Here is a 12,398-nt window from a genome sequence, read left to right as displayed (position 1 = left end):
GAACTAGATGCAAAAGATATGCCAACAATAGAAGAAGCAGTGTTCTATTTAACAATGATTTTTATGTTTGCAGCAGAAAAGGCAATCCCAAAAACCAGTGGAAAATTGCATCGGAAGCCTGTTCCATGGTGGAATGTTCAATGCAAAATAAGACATAAAGCCATGAGAGCAGCTTTTACTAGTACAGAAGACATCGCTGTGAATGCTACTTGATCTCCTTTAAAAAGGCTCGAGCCAAATTCAGATGGCAAATAAAAACATGCGAGACGAGAATCATGGGCACTTTTTATATCAACAATTACCTGGAAAACACCTATGACCAAGATCTGGACAGTTATTAAGAAAATAGCAGGAAAGTACAATCCTAGTCCCCTTCCAGTTTTAAAAGTCAACGGTGACTTTATAACAGACTCAAAGGCTGTAAGCAATGTTTTTGCAGAACATTTTGCAATGATATCAAGTAGGGATGAAAATTCTCCATTCTACAGGAGAGTGTTAGCAGAGTCTGAAACACTTGATTTTACCTCTTTTAAATCTGAATCATATAATAAGCCTTTTACCATGGAGGAATTTTTATTTGCTCTTGGTAACAGTAAAAACACTGCACTGGACCTGATGAAATTTTATATGAAATGATCAAGAATACTTCAAAGGAAACTAAATTTTTTATTTTAAGTATTATTAACAGAATTTTTAAGGAGAGTGGTTACCCTAGTGTTTGGGAAATAGCAACAGTTTTACCCTTTGTCAAGCCAGGGAAGATTCATCTGTCCCTACAGCTATAGACCAATAGCTTTAACTTCCTGTTTTTGTAAACTTATGGAAAAATGGTAAATGTTAGGTGGTATGGTTTTTAGAATCAAAGAAGATTATATCATCATCTCAGTGTGGCTTTCGCCGTATGCATTCTTGCACAGATGTATTGATACGTTTGGAGAATGCAATTTGCCAGGCATTTGCTTCCAAGCAGCATTATGTGGCGGTCTTCTTTGACCTAGAAAAGGCTTATGATACTACCTGGAGGCATGGAATTATGAAAGTCTTGCATGAAATTGGTCTGCGTGGAGAACTAACCACTTTTTATTAAAGTCTTTTTAAAAAACCGTTATTTTAAAGTCAGAGTAGGTAGTACTCTGGCTGGTCTAATTTTGAAAGAACAAGAGGAAGAGTACCACAGGAAGTGTGTTAAGTGTCACTCTGTTTGCCTTAGCCATAATGGGATAGCCTCAAAAATTCCAAAGATGTAATGTCAACATGTTCGTTGATGATTTATCTATTTCGTGTGCTGCATCTAAAATGTCTGTTGCAGAGCGAAAACTCCAGTTGGTAATAAATAAAGTTAATAGTTGGGCAGCTGAGCATGGTTTTAAATTTTCCTCTGCCAAAACAGTTGTTATGCATTTTTGCCGTATCAGAGGGGTTCATCCAGACCCAGATCTGTTTTTAAATGGACAGAGACTCGCATGCGTACAGGAAACAATGTTTTTAGGCCTCATCTTTGACAGCAGGTTGACATGGGAAGCTCATCTCAGGAGCCTCAAAGTCAAATGCATGAAGGCCTTAGATGTTTTAAAAGTCTTAGGTCATACAAATTGGGGGCTCTGATAGAAAGCACTTGTTACATGTTTATAAAGCATAGTTGCTTCAAAATTGGCATATGGGTCAGAAATCTACTCATCAGTACGACAAGGAGATTAGATACTTTGAATGCAGTTCATCATGGGGGAATTAGAATTGCAACAGTAGCCTTTAGATCCTCTCCAATATCTAGTTTATTAGTGGATGCAGGTGAACTGCCCTTAGATTTGATAAGAAAATTTACCCTGTTGAAATATTGGTACCGCATACAGAGAATTCCTGAGTCCTTAGCTTACAATACGGTTTTTAAAGGCAATTTTTGTATTTATGAAAAATATCCTTCATATCCAAAGCCTTTTGGATACAGGGTAAAATGTGCATTAGAGGAGCTCAATGTAATAAAAGGAAAAGTAATTCCAGCAAAATTTTCAAGATTCCCTCCATGGAAGTTGCCCTCTTGTGAATATGTAAATGGTTTTCTGGTTGCAAGGCAGACTGTTCAGGTGATATTCTTAAGCAGAAATTCCTTTGCCATGCTGAAAAACATAACAACTCAAGGCAATTCTTTACCGATGGCTCCAAATCCAGTGCAGGCGTTGGGTTTGGAGTGGTATACCCTGACAGTAGTGTTAGTGGTGCATTACCAAGTTGTGCTTTCTATTTTTTACTGCTGAACTTTTTAGCATTTTAACACCGCCCTAAAGAAAATTGTAACTTTAGAAGGAGATAATTTACCATTTTTAGTGAGTTCCAAGAGTGCCTTGGAAGCTTTGGCCATCTTTTAATCCAGTACACCCTGTGGTACTGGAAACAGAGTGGTTGTTTTTATTAAAACAAAAACAGAAGGCAGTTAAAACCTCTGCTGGGTTCCTTCACATGTTGGTATTGTTGGAAATGAACGAGCTGATGAATTGGCTAAGTTAGGTACATCAAAAAATCCAGGAAGTATAGCAATTCCCTGTTCAGACTACATTCCTGAAATTAAAAAGACTGTAGAATCAGTTTGGCAATTTCTATTGGACAATAGAGAGTAATAATAAAATGAGAGAACTCACTGATGAATCAACCCTGGCTTTATATGTTAGAAGACCGTCGGAAAGAGACTGCATTATGTAGGTTACGGATCGGCCACACACGGATTACTCATGGGTTTTTAATGAACAATGACCCTGAACCATTTTGTGAGGATTGTCTTGTTCCCCTCACAGTAAAACATTTAATAGTAGAATGCCCCAGCTTAATATCAGCAGGAACCGTCATTTTAACGTAGTTGGAAGAATGGATCTTAAACTGGATGCCATTATAGGCAGAGATTTTAATGAGGATAAGCTTTTTAGTTACCTTCGAGAAGCAGGTCTTCTTGAAAAAATTTAGGTTAGTTTGGTCAAGATGTTTGAGTTTGTATATGTGTTAGTATGTGTCAGTGTATATCATTTGCTTTTAAGTCTTTTTAGATCAGGAAATTTTTATGTACATAAAATTTACCTCCAATTGATAGATCTATTTACCATATATATGAAATGTTTTTAGTACTTTTAATATCTATTTATTTTGACAGAAACCTCTGTAGAATTTGGAAGTTTGGCGGGGTGCCTATGTTGCTTGTAGTTTTTGTTTACAATTAATTTGAAATAGGTGTGTAGGTGAGTATAGGTATTTCGTGTGTGGGTTTTTTGGGTTCTCTGTAGTTCTCTGACAGATTTTATATAAAATATATATAGCATTTTAATTGAATTTTTCCTTTGCAATTCCTTTTAATGATACGGCGTCAATAACCTCGTCGTTGCGACGCCAGTAAGAATTAATAAATCAATCAATCAATCTCTCTCCAAATACATTTGCCCGCTCTCTCTCTCTCTCTCTCTCTCTCTCTCTCTCTCTCAAAAGAAATCGATGCTACTATGTCTCTCCAGAAACATTCTTCTCTCTCTTCTCTCTCTCTCTCTCTATCTCTCTCTCTCTCTCTCCAGAAACATTCTTCCCTCACTCTCTCTCTCTATCTCTCTCTCTCCAGAAACATTCTTCTCTCTGTCTCTCCAGAAACATTCTTCTCTCTCTCTCTCTCTCTCTCTCTCTCTCTCTCTCTCTCTCTCTCCAGAAACATTCTTCTCTCTGTCACTCCAGAAACATTCTTCTCTCTCTCTCTCTCTCTCCAGAAACATTCTTCTCTCTCTCTCTCTCTCTCTCTCTCTCTCTCAGAAAACATTCTTCGCTCTCTCTCTCTCTCTCTCTCTCTCTCCAAATACATTTGCTCTCTCTCTCAGAAATATTCCTTCTCTCTCTCTCTCTCTGTCTCTCTCTCTCTCTCTCTCTCTCACTGAGCATCAACACTTACACATGGAGTTAACGGCCTTGCTAATATATGCGTCTATGCGTCATAGTTCGTCTAAGCAACGTAACAAGCGAACACCTGAAATTTACATGGAAATTAAAGGTGGAGCCATTAAATGAAACGCTTGGAATAGCGGGGATAGCTCGCGTCTCGTCGAGACGAAACAAATGCCTTTTCTATATGTAATCGCTTGCTGGATGTTCCAGGCACAATTGGAGTTTTGGTGGCACTGCTAGCTGCTTTCACGTATCTATCTATCCATCTATCTATCTATCTATCTATCTATCTCTATCTATCGATCTATCTATCTATCTATCTATCTATCTATCTATCTATCTATCTATTTTTTCTATCTATCTATCTATCATATCTTATATATATATATATATATATATATATATATATATATATATATATATATATATATATATATATATGCATGTATGTATGTTTACATATGTGTGTACGTTTGTCTCTGTGTGGAATTCAATAAACCCTTTTAAACACAGGGACCAAAATACTAGACATCTACATAAAGTGCTCAATCACACGTATACGTTCCTTATTCAAAAGCTAGATGCCGAGTAATTTAATGAAGCCTGTTAAAAACATTACCTTCAAGAGAATTCTTTCAACATAAACCATAACGTGTAACGGTAATGTATTCGTAAGGATCGTAATTCTTCGAGGATATAGCTCCCTCATACTTATGCTTCGTACAGTCAGGTCTGCTGCTGACTGTTACATTATGTTGCAGTATTAGAGACGGACCGTTATAGCTGCATACAGATATCCCTTGTCTATTAGGTTATGGAGGAGTAATGATAGTAGTTTATATTTGACAACGTCTTCAAAGGTTGTGTAAGAGAGAGAGAGAGAGAGAGAGATTGATGGAAGAATGAATGGGAGTGGTTAAATGGCGGTTGGAAACATGTCTGTTGTTGCGCTCTGTAGAATGTCAGTGGAAGTCTGTTACGAGTGTCTTAAGAAGCAAGGCAGTTAGTGAATTCACAGAGTTGGTTTGGCAGCATTTATCCGTTGGTTGTTAGTTGATTTTGTGGTATTTGATTGGTTTTGTCATTGTAAGGTTGTTGTGTGTGTGTCTGTCTGGTTTTGGTGAAGTTGAAGAGGTTGGGAGTGCATTTTCGGTGTCTGTGAGTGGTGGTTGGGGCAGTGTTGGTTTTGGCGGGTTGTTGTACTTCTGTAAGTCGTGTGGTTGTCGTGTTCTTTCGGGCTGTTGGTGTTCTTCGTCTGCAGTTGTTTGTCGGGTTGTAGAGTTGTTGTGGGTTTGTGGGTCTTGGTTGGTTGGTGTGTGGTTGGTTATCGGTGGTGGATATGTCACGGCTAGCCTATTGCCTATCCAGCGGACAGCACAGCCTAGCCTATCTGGAGCCAGAGGTGAGTACCTATTTGTGTTTTGTGTGTTCGGTATTTCATTGAACCAATTGTCCTGCAGGTTAAAGGTAACGTAAAGGGGAAAGTGTGAGTGTGGGAAATTTTGTTAGCTGGTACGATTAACGTGACTGTGGGGAGTTTGCTTGCTTTTATTACTTAGCTTTTGATTCCGCCACAGTAATTTTTGGCGCCCGAACAGGGACTGCTGGTGTGGCAGCTGCAGGACTATTGGCCTAGGCTAGTGTGTATGAGTGGTGAGAAAGTTTGGGATGGAAGGACTGAGTGAGGTGGAGAGGCTGAAGGAGGAGTTGAGGTTGGAGAGGGAAGTATAAGGACAATTGGAAGTGGAGAATGAGAGGTTAAGGGTAGAGCGTGAGGAGCTGAAGAGCGAGTTAGAGGAAATGAGAGGAATGCTAAGGCGTGCAAAAGTGGAAATGAAAGAAGTGAAGAGAGAATGGTTGAGAAAATGGACAAAAAGTTCTTAGTGATGATGAATGCAGTGCAGATGATGAAGGGGTTCATGGGAGAGGGAGCAGTAGGAGGTAGCCCTACTGGGTCTTGTGATAGGCCAGAAGTGGTCAAGACAGTGGAAGAGCGAGTGGATGAGACTACGAGTGACAAAGGTGACTTGGTTGTGATAGGTAAGGGAAAGAAGGGAAAGAGACAGGATAAGGATAAACCTGAGGACAAGAATAAGAAGGGAGCTGAGGAAAACATGAAGACTAAGGGAAAGAAGGCTAGTAAGGATGACGGACAGGATGAGACTAGGGCTGAATACATTGGGGAAAGGGCTGAGAGTGATTTAGATGGTGGTGAGTTGAAACAGGTGGGTAGAAAGAAGGGTAAGAAAAGTGTATTCAGGAGCATGGATGTTAGTATGGAAGTTGATTCGCTGTATTCGGACGAGGTTAAGATGGATCAGAATGGAAGTAGTGAAAGTGAGAGTGAGAGTGAGCGGGAAGTACGAAAGGCTGTATATATGAGAGAGATACCTGGATGTGCACAATACGAGGAATATGGTAGTAGGGACATAGGGGATTCTTTTAAGGAATATGAGATGTATTGTGAGGCAAATTATGGGGGTAACAAGAGATTCTCGGCAGGAGAGTTGGGTAGCTTTTTGACAGGATTTTTGTTGATTATGTATGGGGTAATGATGAGTGTGGGGAATGTGCCTTATGAGAGTGTGAAAGCCAGGATTGTGGAACAGGCGAAGAGGATAAGGAGTAGTGTTAGATATAGGAGAAAACATGGTTTTGATGAGGTAAGAATGAATGTTGGTGAGTCGTTGTCGATGTATGTGTGTAGGTTGGAAACATTAACCAGGAAAAAGTTTGGGGTTGAAGGGATAAATGAGTCTAAAGAGTTAGTGAGGAAGTTGTTGGCGACTGTGCCTGAGAGTGTGTATGAGTTTGTAAATCTGAAATGTAAGGAGAAAATGCAATGGATGAATGAAAGGTTGACATGGAACGACATTTTGGAAATAGTAGAGGATTATGAGTTGGTTAGGTGTGTGAAAGCGAGTAGAAGTGTTAGTGTTAGGACTGAAGTAGCTGATGTTATACCAGAGTTTCAGAGCTATAGGGAGGCAGTTTTGGAAGGGCCAAGGTGAATGGCAGAGTGAGTTGTTGATAGGAGGGTTAGAGCCAGTGACGTAAGCATGGTTACCCCTAAGAAAGATCGGAGTGGAAGTGTTGGAAGAGTAGGGTCGGTTAGTCGTGAACGAGAGCAGCAGTGTTGCAGATGTGGAAAGCTAGGGCACAGGAAGAATGAATGTCGGTGGGCATTGGGAGCGTGCTTCGGGTGTGGGCAAACCGGGCATTTAGTGAGGGAATGTAAGAAAGATAGGGATATTAAATGTTACAGGTGTGGGCAAGTAGGGCATATAGGTTTGCGGTAATTGCGGGAAGAATGGGTATTATGCTAGGATGTATAAAGAACAGCGGGCAAAATGTGTTGAATGTGGAATGGAAGGTCACGTGGTGAGTGTGTGTAGGCAAAGGAGGATGAGTCAGGCTGGAAATTCGGGAAACTAGGTGTTAAGAGGATTCAGTGGGGTGGGTCCTCTAGTATGCGACAGTATGTTTGGGAGAATGCGATTAGTGAGTGGTTGAGGGTGAGTAAATGTGGGCCGAGCATCAGTGAGCAAATGGGTCTGGGAGATCGGCAGCTGGTGTTGGTTGAGTATGGAAGAAAGTGGAAGAAGGTAAGGAAAAGGAAAGAAAGGGAGAAACATGAATTGCATGATAAGGGGGTTGGTGGTAGGGTGCAAACGGTTGATAAAGCGTGTGCCACGGATGACTTTGAGGGAATGAATGATACTTGTAGTGTATGTGGGTTTGAGTTGACGGGAACAAATAAGACTTCAGTGAGAAGGAAACTGAGTAGTAAGGAGGTAGTTGATGAGATGGATAAGTCTTCGCGAGACTATGACAGAAGTATGGATGAACTGAGTGGTTTGGTGGCCGAAATAGGGGAGATGTTGGAACCAGAGTTAGAAGACATCGGTGAAGTAGTGAATGGAATTTGGGAGGATGGTAGTGAGGGAGATAATGGGAGTTTGGTGAAAGTGGTTTGGAAGAAGTGAATGGCAATGTAACTGAAAGAGTGTATGATGGTTCTCAAACAAGATCCAGGGGGCCTGCCTCTGAGCATCCTTGGGTGTTGCAAAAGGCATTTTAGTGTGAATGTTGTGAGTGTAAGGAGACGTTGTCAAATGTGATGGGGGAGGTAATATGGAGTAATGATAGTAGTTTATATTTGACAATGTCTCCAAAGGTTGTGTGAGAGAGAAAGAGAGAGAGAGATTGGTGGAAGAATGAATGGGAGTGGTTAAATGGCGGTTGGAAACATGTCTGTTGTTGCACTCTGTAGAATGTCAGTGGAAGTCTGTTACGAGTGTCGTAAGAAGCAAGGCAGTTAGTGAATTCACAGAGTTGGTTTGGCAGCATTTATCCGTTGGTTGTTAGTTGATTTTGTGGTATTTGATTGATTTTGGCGTTGTAAGGTTGTTGTGCATGTGTCTGTCTGGTTTTGGTGAAGTTGAAGAGGTTGGGAGTGCGTTTTCGGTGTCTGTGAGTGGTGGTTGGGGCAGTGTTGGTTTTGGCGGGTTGTTGTGCTTCTGTAAGTCTTGTGGTTGTCGTGTTCTTTCGGGCTGTTGGTGTTCTTCGTCTGCAGTTGTTTGTCGGGTTGTAGAGTTGATGTGGGTTTGTGGGTCTCGGTTGGTTGGTGTGTGGTTGGTTATCGGCGGTGGATGTGTCAGGGCTAGCTTAGAGCCTATCCAGCGGACAGCACAGCCTAGCCTATCTGGAGCCAGAGGTGAGTACCTATTTGTGTTTTGTGTGTTCGGTATTTCATTGATCCAATTGTCCTGCAGGTTAAAGGTAACGTAAAGGGGAAAGTGTGAGTGTGGGAAATTTTGTAGGCTAATACGATTAACGTGACTGTGGGGAGTTCGCTAGCTTTTATTACTTAGCTTTTGATCCGCGAAGTAGTGTATGATGCTAAAAAAGCAAAACAGACCCCCCCTCCCCCCAACCCCCACCAACACTTGAGGGCTCATCTGTATTCAAACGACCGATGGAGGCTGTCAGCTGTTAAAGAATGGAAGTGGTTGGACCTGGAACTTATCATGCTCTTCCAGTTTCTGAGAACAGTAGCTCCCAGGTTCGTATTTCAAACGTGGAGAATTGTTTTATCTCCTTTACGATTCTCACTCTATAGTATTCGGACCAATAGGATGCATAGTGAGAAAATCCTATGAGGCTTCCTGGAATGCCGCGTCCTGACCTAATCAGATCTTCCTAACCTAAAACTTAGGGTGCCGTGCCCTTATATGGCATGACCGGAGGGTTTCGTCACCCCTGACCCGTCCCCATCCCCAACCAAGTAATGCTGAATATCCTTGTCTCACTGCTCTGCATACTACCCGGGCAATCTTGTGGGTAACGAGATGTCGCTTTCTATACAGTGATTAGTATTCAATTAGGAGTAAAATAATTACATTCTTTTATAATTTATTATTCCCAACAAAATTCATTGTGTATTTATGTCCATCGGTACAAAATATTTCCAGAGCCCTTTTCGTCGTCACCTGTCTTTACTTTATGACAACCTCAGAAATTCCAGCACTAACTTCGCAGTTCCAGAGGTCCTTTATTCCTCAAACTGCTGGACTGGAACAATCTCCCTGGTTATGCCGTGCAATTGCAACTTCAAAAGCTCAAACGAAGATGCTGTACATTAACCATAGAACAATTCGCCTTGTATTTTGATACTTTAATTACATATTTATATATTTATTTATTATTATTTTCTTTTCTAATAACTGATTGTTTTTCTGTATTTCCTGTTGCCTTCTGTAACGTCTTTCAAACGAACACCCTAATATTCTTTGGAAGCTTGAATTTCAAGTCAGTGGCCCCACCCTTGAGCTTATTCCATATGAATGGGGTTCGTCTTCTGGTTAATAATAATAATAATAATAATAATAATAATAATAATAATAATAATAATAATAATAATAATAATAATAATAATAGGGTATCTATTTCCATGGTAAAGGAGCATCATGGGAAATAGATACCCTAATCCAGACTGTAAAGGATTCTATCTGGGGACATTAGGATGGAGTTTGGAATAGAAAAATGCGCATTAGTCAACATACAAAGGGCAAAGTAACGAGAACTGAGGGATAAAGCTACCAGGTGGGGATCAACATCAAACACATATATGAGAGAGGATACAAATACCTGGGAATAACGGAAGGAGGGGATATAAAACACCAAGAGATGAAGGACACGATCAGGGACAAAGAATATATGCAGAGACTCAGGCGATACTCAAGTCAAAACTCAACGCCCGGACAAATATGATAAAAGCCATAACACATGGGCAGTGCCAGTAATCAGATACAGCGCAGGAATAGTGGAATGGACGAAGGCAGAACTCCGCAGCATACGTAGATCAGAAAACAAGGAAACATATGACAATACACAAAGCACTACACCCAAGAGCAAATAAGGACAGACTATATACATAACAAGGAAGGAAGGAGGGAGAGGACTACTAAGTATAGAGGACTGCGTCAACATCGAGAACAGAGCACTGGGGCAATATCTGAAAACCAGTGAAGACGAGTGGCTAAAGAGTGACATGGGAAGAAGGACTAATAAAAGTAGACGAAGACCCAGAAATATACAGAGAACAGGAGAATGACAGACAGAACAGAGGACTGCACAACAAACCAATGCATGGACAATACATGAGACAGACTAAAGAACTAGCCAGCGATGACACATGGCAATGGCTACAGAGGGGAGAGCTAAAGAAGGAAACTGAAGGAATGATAACAGCGCACAAGATCAGGCGCTAAGAACCAGATATGTTCAAAGAACGATAGACGGAAATAACATCTCTCACATATGTAGGAAGAGCAATACGAAAAATGAAACCATAAACCACATAGCAAGCGAATGCCTGGCACTTGCATAGAACCAGTACAAAAAGAGGCATGATTCAGTGGCAAAAGCCCTCCACTGGGGCCTGTGCAAGAAACATCAGCTACCTTGCAGTAATAAATGGTACGAGCACCAACCTGAGGGAGTGATAGAAAACGATCACGCAAAGATCCTCTGGGACTATCGTATCAGAACAGATAGGGAGATACATGCAAATAGACCAGACGTGACGTTGATTGACAAAGTCAAGAAGAAAGTTTCACTCATTGATGTCGCAATACCATGGGACACCAAAGTTGAAGAGAAAGAGAGAAAAAAAAGTGGATAAGTATCAAGATCTGAAAATAGAAATAACAGAAGGATATGGGATATGCCAGTGGAAATCGTACCCATAATCATAGGAGCACTAGGCACGATCCCAAGATCCTGAAAGGAATCTGGAAAAACTAGAGGCCGAAGTAGCTCCAGGACTCATGCAGAAGAGTGTGATCCTAGAAACAGCACACATAGTAAGAAAAGTGATGGACTCCTAAGGAGGAGGCAGGATGCAAAACCCGGAACCCCACACTATAAATACCTCACAGTCGAATTGGAGGACTGTGATAGAGCAAAAAAAAAAAAAAAATAATAATAATAAATGAATTCACCTTTCGAACTTAGTAGTCTAAGGTATGTCTTCAGATTCCTCATAACCGACTCTCGTTGTAGAGAATTTCTTCGTTATACCTAACGAGTAGAATTCATAGGCAGATTCAAGCCCACAGCCCTTTCAATAATATTACAATAGCGACGTTTTGTCCTATCCAAATATTTGCAGTTTCTTACCACCCTAACTCGTTTCCCGGCCTCACTTATTCACACTAGACTCTCACTTTTTTTATTTTTTATCTGCCTATCATACCATCTACCACTTGCCTTCTGGAAACTTCATTCACGAGATTTCCATTCAGAAAAAAGCCAGAGGAAGTTGTGGCGCCATCTTGTCTAAACATAAAAGAGCAGGCTGGAATGGAAACGTTTCTCGGCTTTCACCGTATTGCAAAAGATGGTGGCTGTTGGTGGTGGGAGGGGGGAGGAGGAGGGGGGGGTCAGGGGGCATACAGAATGCCATGAAAAAGCCGTGAAAAAGAAGGTACTACACCGTGGCATCCACCTACCCCATTAGACAAGCCTTACGTTCAGTCTAAGACGGGACTTCTAATTTCCTAGTTTTTTTCAATGGAAACACTTTTGGAAAACTACCTTTTCTCTGTGCATCTTGAATAGTAAAACACACACACACACACACACACACACACATATATATATATATATATATATATATATATATATATATATATATATATATATATATATATATATATATATATATATATATATATATATATATATATATATATATATATATATATATATATATATATATACATATATATATATATATATATACTAATTAAAATGTACTAATCAAGTTACATGAAAAACATACGTTAACAGCAACAACAAAAATAGCATAGCAAACAAGAATTCCATCAGGTACCCAATAGTATATATTGATAATAATAATGATACCATCATTTTCTTTAGGCAAAATCCTAGAGATTCATTGCCCCATCTTTCCTGTTTCTGTTTGC

This window comes from Macrobrachium nipponense, chromosome 4 (assembly GCF_015104395.2).
Source record: "Macrobrachium nipponense isolate FS-2020 chromosome 4, ASM1510439v2, whole genome shotgun sequence".
NCBI lineage: Eukaryota > Metazoa > Arthropoda > Malacostraca > Decapoda > Palaemonidae > Macrobrachium > Macrobrachium nipponense.
This window is presented reverse-complemented; position numbering follows the sequence as displayed.